The 13,450-nt window shown below is 44.6% G+C and overlaps 1 protein-coding gene across 1 annotated transcript in view; it reads right to left on the reverse strand.

Moving 5' to 3' along the window:
* Positions 1–6: 6 nt before the first annotated feature.
* LOC107402103 (uncharacterized) overlaps positions 7–13,450 on the reverse strand; it is a 56,165-nt gene continuing 42,721 nt past the window's right edge. The window contains 6 exon segments of the mRNA XM_076560658.1: positions 7–1,759; positions 2,220–2,332; positions 3,092–3,190; positions 4,582–4,694; positions 5,354–5,490; positions 6,687–6,776. The gene's annotated coding sequence lies outside the window, so the exon portion shown is untranslated.

Genomic DNA, 13,450 nt, shown 5'->3' on the forward strand with positions numbered 1-13,450 from the left:
TGGAGGCATTTTGGCTGGCTTGCCCTGGGAAGAAAATACCTCTGTCAACCTGTGAGGCCAGGGATGCTGCTAAGCATACCACAGTGTAACATGGCACAGGATACAGGGCACCACCCACCCTTTCCCTGACAGTTTTTTCTTCAGAATCAGTACCACCCAGGTTGAGAAACCATGACTTGAAAATAATTTTGTTGACATGGGGTCTTACTCCCTAGTCTAGGTCGACCTTGAATTCCCTACCTTCCTACTTCAACCTCCTGAGTGCCTGAATTTCAAGCATCATGCCAGGCTTAGAAAATGACTTGTTAACCTTCACCATGGTTCACATGATTGTAGCTGGGTAGGTAGTCTGTAATTGTGGCACTCAGGAAGGAGAGGCAGGAGGATCCGGAGTTCAAGCTACACACAAAAAAAGATGCTGGTTCTTGCCTGTTCTGACCTAATGAGCTAGGAAGGACACAGTGTCAGTGTTCACCCTAAGGTCAAGAATGTGGGAAGTGAACTAATGTTACGGCAGTACCAAGAACAAAGCAGCACCTTCTGATCCTCCTGCCTCTGCTTCTCATGTTCTGACCATGTTCATGGTGCAGATGTGCACCACCATGTGAGGTTCTGTGCAGTGCTGGGAATAGAACCCAGGGCATCGTTCATACTAGGCAAGAACCCTACCAACAGAATTACTTTCCCAGTCAGACTTTGGCACACTCCTTTAATCCCAGTACTCAGGAAGGAGAGGCAGGTGTATCTCTGTGGGTTTGAGGCCAGCCTAGTCTATAGAGTGAGTTCCATGACAGCCAAGACTACAGAGAAACCCTGTCTCAAAAAAACAAACAAAAAAAAAAATCAGAAAAAAATATGAAATACAAATAAAACTTCTTCAGAACTAAGCTTCTACACTGAAGTCACTCAACTCAAGCAAGTTTATGTATAATTTCACTAGATTTTATGAAACTTGAGAGAAAATTGTCAGATATTCATACATACAAGCACTTATGAATTGGGAATATTTAGTTTGAGACCCATAGGTTTCAAATCCCTGAAAGACAGCCGATCATAAAACACTCTAAAATTGCTCAGCAGGCTTGGCTTACAATCTGAAGGTTTATGCATGTTTTGGAAGCTATTGCCAGGTGGTAGTAACACATGCCTTTAACCCTGGCACTCGGAAGATGGGAATGGTTACACTAGCATTTGTGTTAAGGGTACAGTCATGGAAGCCATGTGCTTAGCTTTGGAAAATTGCCCCAAGATTCCTTAGCAGATTGAGAATGCGGCCAACAGGGTGCTGACAGCCTCCAGCCTCAGGTTCCCTGGCCACAGAAAAGGCACAAGGTTGGAGACTGACTTAGCCATCTCATCCAGGTAACAGGATCCCCTCTGATCTGCCCTTGATGAGATACTGTTACTGTGCTAGGTACCAGGGTGGGATGGCAGCTAACATTCCTACCATCAGCTGGCAGGTGCCAAGGATTCTGCACACCTTGTGGCAGACACAAGTGTCCATACACAGTCTATGCTAACATCAGGAGCCTAAGCAGAGTGGGCAGAATGCAAGAGGTGACACTCCGATCCCTGCTCCCTCATGCACCCCTGGCTTCAGGAGCAAGCTCAGACCCACCTGGGCATCCAGGATGGCATTCTGCTCCTGGTCTTTCTGCTGGAGCAGCATTTCTGGCACCTGTCCCTGTAGCCTTTCCTCACAGCACATGGCTGCCGAGTCCTTCTCATCCTTCTCCAGCAGAGTGCTGTTCTCTTCCATCTGTGGGTGCAAGACCAAATCAGGTGGGGTGGAGATGGCAGAAGACATGCTGGTGCTCATGAGGTCCAGCTAAGCTACCCACACAGACAGCAGGGTCAGCAGCATCTGCGACTCCATCATGTCCATGGTCTGCTGCAGATCCTGCAGGGGTCCAGCTGTTCAGTTCCCAGTAAGCCATGTTGACCTGGCTCTTCCAGGCATGGCAGAACCCCCAACCTCTGGGTACTTCATAGGTTCAAATGGAAATAGTGTCAGAGGGGTTGGGGATGGAGCCAGTCCTATTCTTGCCTGGGAATTGTATGGGCGCCCCCACCCCACTCAGTATATGAACACACTCACCTGAGCAGGTCTCATGGGCACCACAGTCTTGGCATCCATCCTAGAGGACCAGCTGCCTCTGACCTGAAGCCTTAGGTGCTGGGAGTCAGAACTACCCACTGCCCAATACCTCTGTGCTCACCTGTCTCTTCTAGTGAAGGGTTCTCTTTCTCTGAGGGGTGGTAAAAGACTTGCAGTTGGATTTCTTTGACATTGTCCTGTCTTGTTGGGGAGCTTGCCTGAACATGCTTTTGTCTAAAATAGACCATTTTATTAATTTAAAAAAAAAGTCTTTCACTTGGTTTTTGGAGATGTAGTCCAGGTTGGCCTAAGACTCAATCCTCCTGCCCCAGCTTGGGACTTCAGGCTTGTGACACGATAAGTAGCCAAGAACATAACGAGTGCCTCTTGACTCATGACTCAGACTGTGACAAGAGGAAGATGTCACCCTCAATCCCAGCACCCAGGTCCTCATGCTCTTTATGACAGAAGCTCTGCCTGGGACCTGTACTTGCTACCCCCATCCTGCCTGGGACCTGCACCTGCTTATGCCACCTCATCTGAGACCCACACCTGCTGCTGTCATCCCACCTGGGACTCACACCTGCTGCTATCATCCCACCTGGGACCCACACCTGCTGCTGTCATCCCACCTGGGACCCACACCTGCTGCTGTCATCCCACCTGGGACCCACACCTGCTGCTGTCATCCCACCTGGGACCCACCCCTGTTACCACCACCCAGCCTGTGACCTATACTTGGTACAGTCACCCTGCCTGGGACCTGTACTTGCTACTGCCACCCAACCTGGGACCTGCCACCCCACAAGGCAGGAGAGAACTGACCCACACTGCCAGTTGAGAACACACGGGGACCCACAATCCTAGGCCTGGTGTTCATGAAAGGCACATGCTGTTCTCACAACAGTGAGTCAAACTGTCAACAAGGGCTTTCTAAGGCTGGGGACTGTCCTTACAAGCTCAGCTCCTGAGGGGCTAAAATAAACCACTTACCATTGATGGCTGAAAGGTCTAGGTCAGGTGGAGCTGTGCCGTGCCCTTCAGGCATGGTGGACTGCAGGTTTCCTCTTCCCATCATCACCCAGCTGTCTTCTGCCCAAAGAATGCCACTGTCAATGCCATTGGGCCTGCACCTCTTGGTACAATACTGCTTGGGCCCCCCAGGACTGTTTCTTCCAGGGTGTGTGGGTGCTGGACTTTTGAGGTGAGGGGCAGCTCCTCAATTCTCTTGTCCTTGTGCACAGACTTACAGAACCATGAGCTCAATAAGCCTCTTTAAATGTCTTGTTTTTAGGAAGTTATTTACTGTGGTGAGTGAGACTGTTGTGGGCTGAGGTCCTTCTAGGCTGGTCCTAGGGACTGAACTCAGGGAACCAGGCATGCAGCCAGTGCCTTTACTGGCTGAGCCATCTCACAGGGTGGGAGTTGGGGGAGGGGCTTTTTATTTCTTCAAGATTTTTTTTTTTGCCAGGTGGTGGCACACAACTTTAATGCTAGCACTGGGGAGGCATAGGTAGTCAGATCTCTATTAGTTCGAGGCCAGCCTGATCTATGGAGCTAGTTCCAGGACAGCCAGGGATACACAGAGAAAAGCTGTCTTGAAAAACAAACAAGCAAACAAAAAATATATTTACCCTTCCTTTTTTTCTAAGATTTTATTTATTAGATATTCAGAGTTCTGCCTGCATGTATCCCTACAGGCCAAAAAGGGCACCAGACTTCATTATAGATAGTTGTGAGCTGCCATGTGGGTTCTACAAATTGACTCAGGTCCTCTGGAAGAGCAGCCAGTGCTCTTAATCTCTGAGCCATCTCTCCAGCCCCCTAAGATCTGCTGAGCCTTCTCTCTAGCCCCAACAAATCTTTTCTCAGAAGAGCAAATTACTGCCAAGCATAATTTAGTGGCCTACACCTTTACTCTTAGAGGACTCAGGAGGCAAAGGCAGTTGAATCTCTATGAGTTACAGGACAGCCAGGGCCACACAGTGAGACCTTGTCTCAAAAACAAACAACAACAAACCCTTTCAACTCCCCAGACAGGCATTCTAAGTGGACTAAAGGGACATGGGTGCCATTAGGCTTAGTGTTTCTTCTTTGTGGTGCTGAAGATGGAGCCCTGCTGAGCAAGTCTTGGGGTGATCCTAACCCACAAACCACAATTTGTAATTCCTAGAGATAAACATGAATCTATTCAAAGTGGTGACCTATCAGAGAGGTAGGGAGGGGCTCTGTTTTACTGCTGTTGCAACAGTGCTATGCAGGGAAACAGTTAAGAAACTGCACAGCACCACAGGAGCTACTGACTTCTGGAGCTTTGAAGTTAGTAGCTCCTGTGCTCAAGGCCCAACCCAGCACTCGGGAATTCAGAGCTGCCCTCAGATGCAAGGCAACTTCTGGGCCAGTCTGGGCTACATGAGACCCTGTATCAAAAAGAAAAAACTGGGATGGGTTGGCTGGCTCAGCCTATAAAGGCGCTTCCTTACCTGGTAAGCCTGATGATGGACTCAATCCTGGGAACACACAGGAAGCTGGAAGGAGAGAAGAACTCCACAGAGTTGTCACAGAGATGCCACACGTGCCGAGGCGCCAGAAACAACTACCAATGAAAACAAAATGAAATAAAAGTAGTTCCTCAGCTATGATGCGGCTGACCTCTGGGCTAGTCAGGGCCTATCCAGGTTGTCCTGTGCACCAAGGGCTCAACCAGCAGCTGTGGTTCTATCCACCAACGGCCAAAATCCAAATAAAATGTCTGCATACATCCCTAATCAGTCATCGTCACTGTTAGATGAGCACCCTGTTTGAATCTAGCCAGGTCTTGGCCCCTGACTGGCCCAGCTTCAATCACAGCCCTCATCAGTCACATGACAAAATCCTAGCCAGACTCCTGTGCTGCTCTCATCCCCACCTAGAGAATTCTTTGTTGCTTTTTTTTTTTTTAATTTTTTTAGGTAGGGGCACATGTAGCCCAGACTGGCTTCAATTTCCCCAATGTGGCCAAGGTGACTTTGAACTCCTGATCTTCCTATCTCCAGCTCCTAAGTGCCCAGGTGTCAGGGTGTAATTCCTGCAGAGCCCCTAAACCAACAGCAAGCAGTAGCTCCTGGCCAATCCCCACCTGCTCACTGGATCTGCAAGTAGTTCCTTGGGCATGTGGCTGTGCCCTCAGACACACTGCCCCATGCTCCCATCACAAACACTTGGATCATATCCTTTCTGACAGAGACCCCTTGATGGTCAGTTTTCATTGCTCACCTGACACAATTGAGGATCCCCTGGGAAGTGAGGGGTTTTCTGGATCGGGCTGGACTGTGGGCATGTCTGTGAGAGGTTGTCTTGATTGCTCTGGGGGAGGCCTGGCAGCTCCTTCCCTGATGGGCACCAGCAGAAGTCTGATAACATGTGAGGAGGAATTGTTAAAGCACTCTGACTTACTACACTTGTATATTAGTAGACTGAAGACCATCAACAATGTGTACAAATGTAAAAATCTCTCAAAGAAAATTTTACATCTTATTTAAAAGTTTTTAAATAGGAATTCCTAGGCATTTTTCTGTGAACCAAGGCATGTACTACAAATGTTGACCAGTATCAATTGCTGTTGTAAGACACCCCTGACTACCAAATTTTCTAGGTGTTGGATATTACATTTTTAGTGTGAATGATGAAGCAATGGGATACTAAGGCTTATATGCTAGTGGATATTCAGTTTTGGCCACTTTGCTCCTTCTGGTTTCCCATCCTCTTTTTTTCTTAATTGTATAGATATGTTATGATTATTTTATATAGATGAGTGTTTGCTTGCATGCATCTCTGTGGAGATGAGCAGGGGACATTAGACCATGAGTATCTAAAAGTGTAGGTCGTTCTGAGTTGACAGGAAGTTCCTGAGAATGAAACCCAGATCCTCTGTGAAAGAAAGAAAGAAAGAAAGAAAGAAAGAAAGAAAGAAAGAAAGAAAGAAAGAAAGAAGGAAGGAAGGAAGGAAGGAAGGAAGGAAGGAAGGAAGGAAGGAAGGAAGGAAGGAAGGAAGGAAAGAAAGAAAGAAAGAAAGAAAGAAAGAAAGAAAGAAAGAAAGAAAGAAAGAAAGAAAGAAAGAAAGAAAGAAAGAAAGAAAGAAAGGGAAAAAAAGAAAGAAGAAAAAAGGAAGGAGGCGTGGTTACTCCTAAGTTTGGAGGTTTATTATAGGTATGTGGGAGTACGTAAGAGAAAGCGGTGTGTAGAAGAGTCCACAGTTATCAGGACCAGACTGAGCTAGACCACGTGAGGAGAGAGGGGAGCAAGAGCAAGAGAAGAGCCACAGACCAAGAGAGGCAGCTTGGGCCAAGGGAGCAGGAGACCAACAGATTGGTGTAGCAAAAATTATTCAGTTATATAGGTGCCAGTGGAGCTGGGGGAGGGAAGCCCAGCCCAGTATCTGGGCTGGAGAGCTCAGGGTAAGGAGGCAGGGTGTGTCGGGTACTGCTGGTGCTGAGAGAGTGGATGCCAGTGTCCACTTTGATATGTTTTTTTTTATTTTTTATTTTTATTTTTGTTTTTTTCGAGACAGGGTTTCTCTGTGTAGCTTTGCGCCTTTCCTGGGACTCACTTGGTAGCCCAGGCTGGCCTCGAACTCAGAGATACGCCTGGCTCTGCCTTCCGAGTGCTGGGATTAAAGGCGTGTGCCACCACCACCTGGCTGTAAAGAAAATTTTTATTAATTTGTTTATTTATTAATCAGTTTTAAAGTGTAAAATTATCAAGTAATTTACCTCAGACAAAATCCTCAAATGACTGTCCTACATGTCCTGATGTTCTAGGTGTAATTAACTAAGTTAGGTGAATGACTGGTTCATTTGATGATTTTTGTATGTAGTATCATTGCTTGACCAGTTGGTGTCACAGGTGTGGCACCAAAACAGGTCTGGTGTGAGCTGATTCAGGCTTCCTGAATGGCTCCTATGAATTATGCACTCACCCAGGCAACCCCCACCTGGTACCTGTGAGTACTAGGCAGAGATGCCAGGATTACAACAGATGAGGCAATACACCAAGCAAACAATTAGAAGCGCTGCCTGGAACACCTGAAGATTCTCTCTCTCTCTCTCTCTCTCTCTCTTTTCATTTTTCTTTAAGAAATTTTCTATTCACTCTACATACCACCCACAGATCTTCCTTCCTCCCTCCTCCCATCCCCCAGCCCTGTCTCCCAAGCCACCCTACAGCCCCACATCTTCCAAATCAAGGTCTCCCATAGGGAGTCAGCAGAGCCTGGCACATTGAGCCTAGGCAGGTCCAAATTCCTTCCTACTGCATCAAGTCTACACAAGGCATCACACCACAGACACCAGATTCCCAAATGCCTGCCCATGCACCAGGGACAGATCCTGATCCCCCTGCCTGGATGCCCCCCAGACAGTTCGAGCCAAACAACCATCCTCCGTATCCAGAGGGCCTAGTCCATCCCATGGTGGCTCTACAGCCACTACTCTACAGTTCATGAGCTTCCACTACTGTGGCTGGTCATCTCTGCACATCTTCCCATCATGATCTCGGCATCCCCTGCCTACAGAATCCCTCTTCTCTCATCAATTGGATTCCCAGAGCTCAGCCTGGTGCCTAGCTGTGGATCTCTGCATCTGCCTCCATCAGTCACTGGGCAAAGGCTCTATGATGACAGTTAGGTTATTCACTAGACCGGTCACCAGAGTAGACCAGGCACCCTCCAGACCACTGCCAGCAGACCAAGGTGGGGTCATCCTTGTGGATTCCTAAGAGCCTCCCCAGCACCCTGCCTCTTCCTATTCTCATGATGCCCTCATCTATCATGGTATCTTCCTCCCTGCTCTCCCACTATGTCCCAGTTCCAGCTTGACCCTCCCATTTCCCTATGTTCTCATCCCCACTCCTCACCCTCCACCAACCCCCACACACCCAGTCCACTCATGTAGATCTCACCCACTTCTCCTTTGCTGGGTCATCCATGTGTCCCTCCTAGGGTCTTTCCCTGTTAGCTAGCCTCTCTGGAGCTGCGGGGTTGAAGTCTGGCCATCCCTTTCCTCACATCTAGTATCCACTTATGAGTGAATACATACTATGTTTGTCCTTCTGAGTCTGGGTTACCTCACTCAGGATGATATTTTCTAGTTCCATCCATTTGCCTGCAAATTTCATGATTATCACTGTTTTTTACTGCTGAGTAGTACTCCATTGTGTATATGTGCCACATTTCCTTTATCCATTCTTCAGTTGAGGGGCATCTAGGTTGTTTCCAGGTCCTTGCTATTATGAATAATGCTGATATGAACATAGTTGAGCATGTGTCCTTGTGGTAAGGTTGAGCATTCCTTGGGTATATGCCCAAGAGTGGTATAGCTGGGTCTTGAGGAAGACTTATTGCCAATTTTCTGAGAAACCACCATACTGATTTCCAGAGTGGCTGTACAAGTTTGCATTCCCACCAACAGAGGAAGAGTGTTTCCCTTTCTCCACATCCTCTCCAACATAAGCTGCTGCAGACACTCTTTGGGACTGGCTCTGTGTGTGTGTGTACTCCACAGCAGCTGCACACAGAATGGTGGCGGAGACACAAAAAAATGGTGGTGGCAGTGAGGGTTTCAAAAGATAGAGTTGGCAGCAGCTACACCAAGCAGTTTTAAAAGTGAAGGAATAGTCTGCTGATAGTCTCTAACCAGGCAGGGGTCTGACCCAATCTGGCCATTACAAGCACGGAACTAGAAAGGCACCTAACAGGGGTGCCTTTCTCTGGTGCTCTATCCACTGAAGAATACACTTGCTTCTGGCAGTGGTTACAAGAACCACTGCCTTGTGAGTTACCTGGCCAGAGAGTGACTGACTCACATACCACATGAGCTACCTGGTCTACAGGCTCCCTGTAGGGCAGCTGTATGCAGCTGGTCACCTGAGCAGGGGTCAAGACCTTCCTGGGGGGCTTGAGCTGTGAGGGCTCTGCAGGGTGGATAAACTCACCAGCAGCTTCCCATGTGTATTAGGGTTTGGTCATGCAAGTAGCCCCATTGGGGATGTGTGGGACTCAGATCCATGAGGTTGGGACCTAGGGCCTCAGGGATGCTAGGAGGCAGACTTGCAGCAAGCATGAGCCTCTGAGCAAACCTGCCAGAGGCTGCAGGCAGGAGCTACAGGGAGTGTGGGGTCTTTTTTGTCATGTGGGCACCACTTAGTACAATCAATATACACATGAGTCTATTAAATTGGTAACAGAATTTATTAAGATATAAATTGAGGAAATACACTCACAAGTACAGAACAGAGTAGACAGCTAAAGTCATCCTCTGATCTGACCAGGAGCAAATCCACCTCACAGGCAGGAGCAGAGAGAAGGCACTTCTCCCTTCCCTTATAAGAGGTCACATACAATGGCAGGAAGCACTGCCTCCTTTGGGCCCTATAGCCCAAGGTCCATGGGTGGAGCAAATACCACTATAAATAATAGTAATAGAAGAAGAAACCCAGAGAATACATTTAACAAAATCATAAAAGAAAACTTTCTCAGCCTAAAGAAGGACATCCCTATAAAGGTACAAGAAGCTTACAGAACACCAAATAGATTGGATCATAAAAGAAAATCCTACCATCACATAATAATCAAAACACTAAACATACAAAACAAAGAATATTAAAAGCAGCAAGGGAGAAAAGCCAAGTAACATATAAAGGCAGACCTATTATAATCACACCTGACTTCTCTACAGAGAACCTAAAATCCAGAAAGGCCTGGACAGATGTCTTGCAGACTCTAAGAGAACACAGATATCAGCCCATATTACTATACCGAGCAAAACTGTCAATCACCATAGATGGAGAGAACAAGATATTTCATGACAAAGTGAAATTTAAATAGTATCTATCCACAAATCCAGCCCTACAGAAGGTACTAGAAGGAATCTCCAACCCCAGAAAGTTAACTACACCTAAAAAAAACACAGCCAATAAATAATCTCACACCAGCAAAACCCAAAGAAGGGAAACACACACACATGCACAAACACACACACACACACACACACACACACACACACACGAACAACAGCAAGAAAACAGGAATTCACAGTCATTGGTCATTAATAACCTTCAATGTCAATGGACTCAATTCACCAATAAAAAGACACAGGCTAACAGAATGGATATGAAAATAGGATCCATCATTCTACCACATACAAGAAACACACCTTAATATCAAAGATAGACATTACCTCAGAGTAAAGGATTGGAAAGAGATTTTCCAATCAAATGGACTTAACAAGCAAGCTGGTATAGCTATTCTAATATCTAACAAAATAGATTCCAAACAAAATTAGTCAAAAGAGATGAAGAAGAGCATTTCATATTAATCAAAAAAAAAAATCCACCAAGATGATCTCTCAATTCTGAATATCTATGCCCCAGATGTAAGAGCACCCACATTTGTAAAGAAAAAAAATTACTAAAGCTTAAATCACATATAGAACCCTTACACAATAATAGTGGGAGACGTTAATATCCCACTTTCATCAATGGATGGGTCATGCAGACAGAAACTAAACAGAAATAATGGAACTAACAGACATTAAGACTCAAATGGACTTAACAGATATCTACAGAACATTTTACCCAAACATAAAAGATTATACCTTCTCAGCACTGCATGGAACCTTCTCTAAAACTGGCCATATACTTGGTCACAAAGCAAGTCTCAATAGATATAAGAAAACTGAAATAACTCCCTGTTTCTTGTCAAACAACCATGTACTGTGGTACTATTTTGTTTGTGATCTAACAAACAAAGCTTGCCTGAAGATCAGAGTCCAGAGCTAAGCCACTAGTTATCCATAGAGGCCAGGCAGTGGTAGCACACTCCTTTAAACCCAGCACGTGGGAGGCAGAGGCAGAGTGGGTTCAAGTGGCCTTGAACTCACAAGATTGATCCAGTCTAAAAGAGAAAAGAGCCAGGCAGTAATGGCACACACCTTTGATCCCAACCATTGGATCTCACACTTTTGGATCCCAGTACTAGGGAGGTGGAGACAGGAAGTGATATGGCTGGGTAAAGACAGGAATATAAGGCAGGAGGAGACAGAAGCTTAGCTCTTTTTTGGCTAAGGATTTCATAGAAGTAAGAACTAGTGGCAGCCTGCTCTGCTTTTCAGATCTTTCAGTTTCCACCCCAATATCTGGCTCTGGGTTTTTATCATTAAGACCAATTAGAATTTATGCTACAAAGTATTAAAGCTGGATTTCAGAAAACCTACAAACTCATGGAAACTGAACAACTCTCCACTGAGTCACCACTGGGTCAAGGAAGAATAAAACAAGAAATGAAAGACTTCCTATAATTCAATGAAAATGAGTGCACAACATACCCAAACTTATGGGACACTATGAAAGCAGTGCTAAGAGGAAACTTGATAGCACTAAGTGCCTTCATAAAGAATTTGGAGAAATCCCGCACTAGCAATTTAACAGCACACCTGAAAGCTCTAGAACTAAGAGAAGTAGACTCACCCAGGAGGAATAGATGCCAGAAAATAATCAAACTGAGGATTGAAATCAATAAAATAGAAACAAAGGGAATGATACAAAGAATCATTGAAACAGAGTGGGTTCTTTGAGAAAATCAACAAAATGGATATCTAAACTAACTAAAAAGACAGGCAGATAGACAATATCCAAATCAACAAAATCAGAAACAAAAAGGGGTAAATAACAACAGACTCCAAGGAAATCCAGAGAATCATTGGGCCATACTTCACAAACCTGTAGTCCACAAAATTGTAAATCTAAAAGAAGTGGACAAACTTCTGGATAGATACAACTTACCAAAGTTAAATCAAGATCAGATAAACAACTTAAATAGACCTATAACCCCTAAAGAAATAAAAGCCGTCATTAAAAGTCTCCCAACCAATAAAAGCTCATGACCAGACAGCTTTAATGCATAATTCTACAAGACATTCAAAGAAGAGCTAATACTAATACTCTTAAAATTATTTCACAAAGTAGAAACAGAAGTAACATTGCCAAATCCTATGAGGCCACAATCACCCTGATACCCAAATCACACAAAAACTCAACAAAGAAAGAGAATTACAGAACAATTTCCTTCATGAACATTGAAGCAAAAATACTCAATAAAATAATGTCAAACAGAATCCAAGAACACACCAAAGAGATTATCCACCATGACCAAGTAGGCATCATCCCAGGGACGCAGGGATGATTCAACATACAAAAATCTGTCAATGTATCTATCATATAAACAAACTGAAAGAAAAAAACCACACAACCATCTCATTAGATGCTCAAAAAGCCTTTGACAAAACCTAACACTCCCTCATGATAAAAATCCTTGAGAGATTAGGGGTACAAGGGACATAGCTGAGCATAATAAAAGCAACATACATCAAGCCAATTAAATGCAGAGAAACTCAAGCCACTCCAGTAAAATCAGGGGATAGACAAGGCTGTCCACTCTTTCCAGATTTATTCAATACAGTACTTGAAATGTTAGCTAGAGCAATAAGACAACTAAAGGAGATCAAGGGGATACAAATCAGAAAGGAAGAAGTCGGGGTATCATTATTCACAGACGATATGATAGTATACAGAAGCAACCCCAAAAACTCTACCAGGAAACTCCTACAGCTGATAAACACCTTTGGTCAAGTGGCTGGATACAAGATTAATTAAAAAAAACCAGTAGTCCTCCTATATACAAATGATAAATGAGCTGAGAAAGAAATCAGAGAATGAACATCCTTTACAATAGCCTCAAATGATATAAAATATCTTGGGGTAATGCTAAGCAAACAAGTGAAAGACCTGTATAATAAGAACTTCACCTCTTTGAAGAAATAAATTGAAGAAGATATCAGAAGATGGAAAGATCTCCCATGCTTATTAACATAGTAAAAATGGCCATCTTACCAAAAACAATCTACAGATTCAATGCAATCCCCATCCAAATCCCAATACAATTCTTTACAGACCTTAAAAGAACAATACTCAATTTTATATGGAAAAAAAAAAAAACAGGATAGCTAAAACAATCCTGTACAATAAAAGAACTTTGAGGTGTCACTACCCCTCATTTCAAGCTCTACTACAGAACTATAGTAATAAAAAACCACATGGTATTGGCATAAAAACAGACAAGTGGATCAATGGAATTGAATTGAAGACCCAGAAGTAAATCCACACACATATGGACACTTGATTTTCAACAAAGAAGCCAAAATTATACAATGGAAAAAAGAAAGCAACTTCAACAAATGGTGCTGGTCTAACTGGATGTATACATGTAGAAGAATGCAAATAGATCCATATCTATCACCCTGCACAAAACTCAGATCCAAG

This window comes from Peromyscus maniculatus, chromosome 23, assembly GCF_049852395.1.
Source record: "Peromyscus maniculatus bairdii isolate BWxNUB_F1_BW_parent chromosome 23, HU_Pman_BW_mat_3.1, whole genome shotgun sequence".
NCBI classification, from domain to species: Eukaryota; Metazoa; Chordata; class Mammalia; order Rodentia; family Cricetidae; genus Peromyscus; species Peromyscus maniculatus.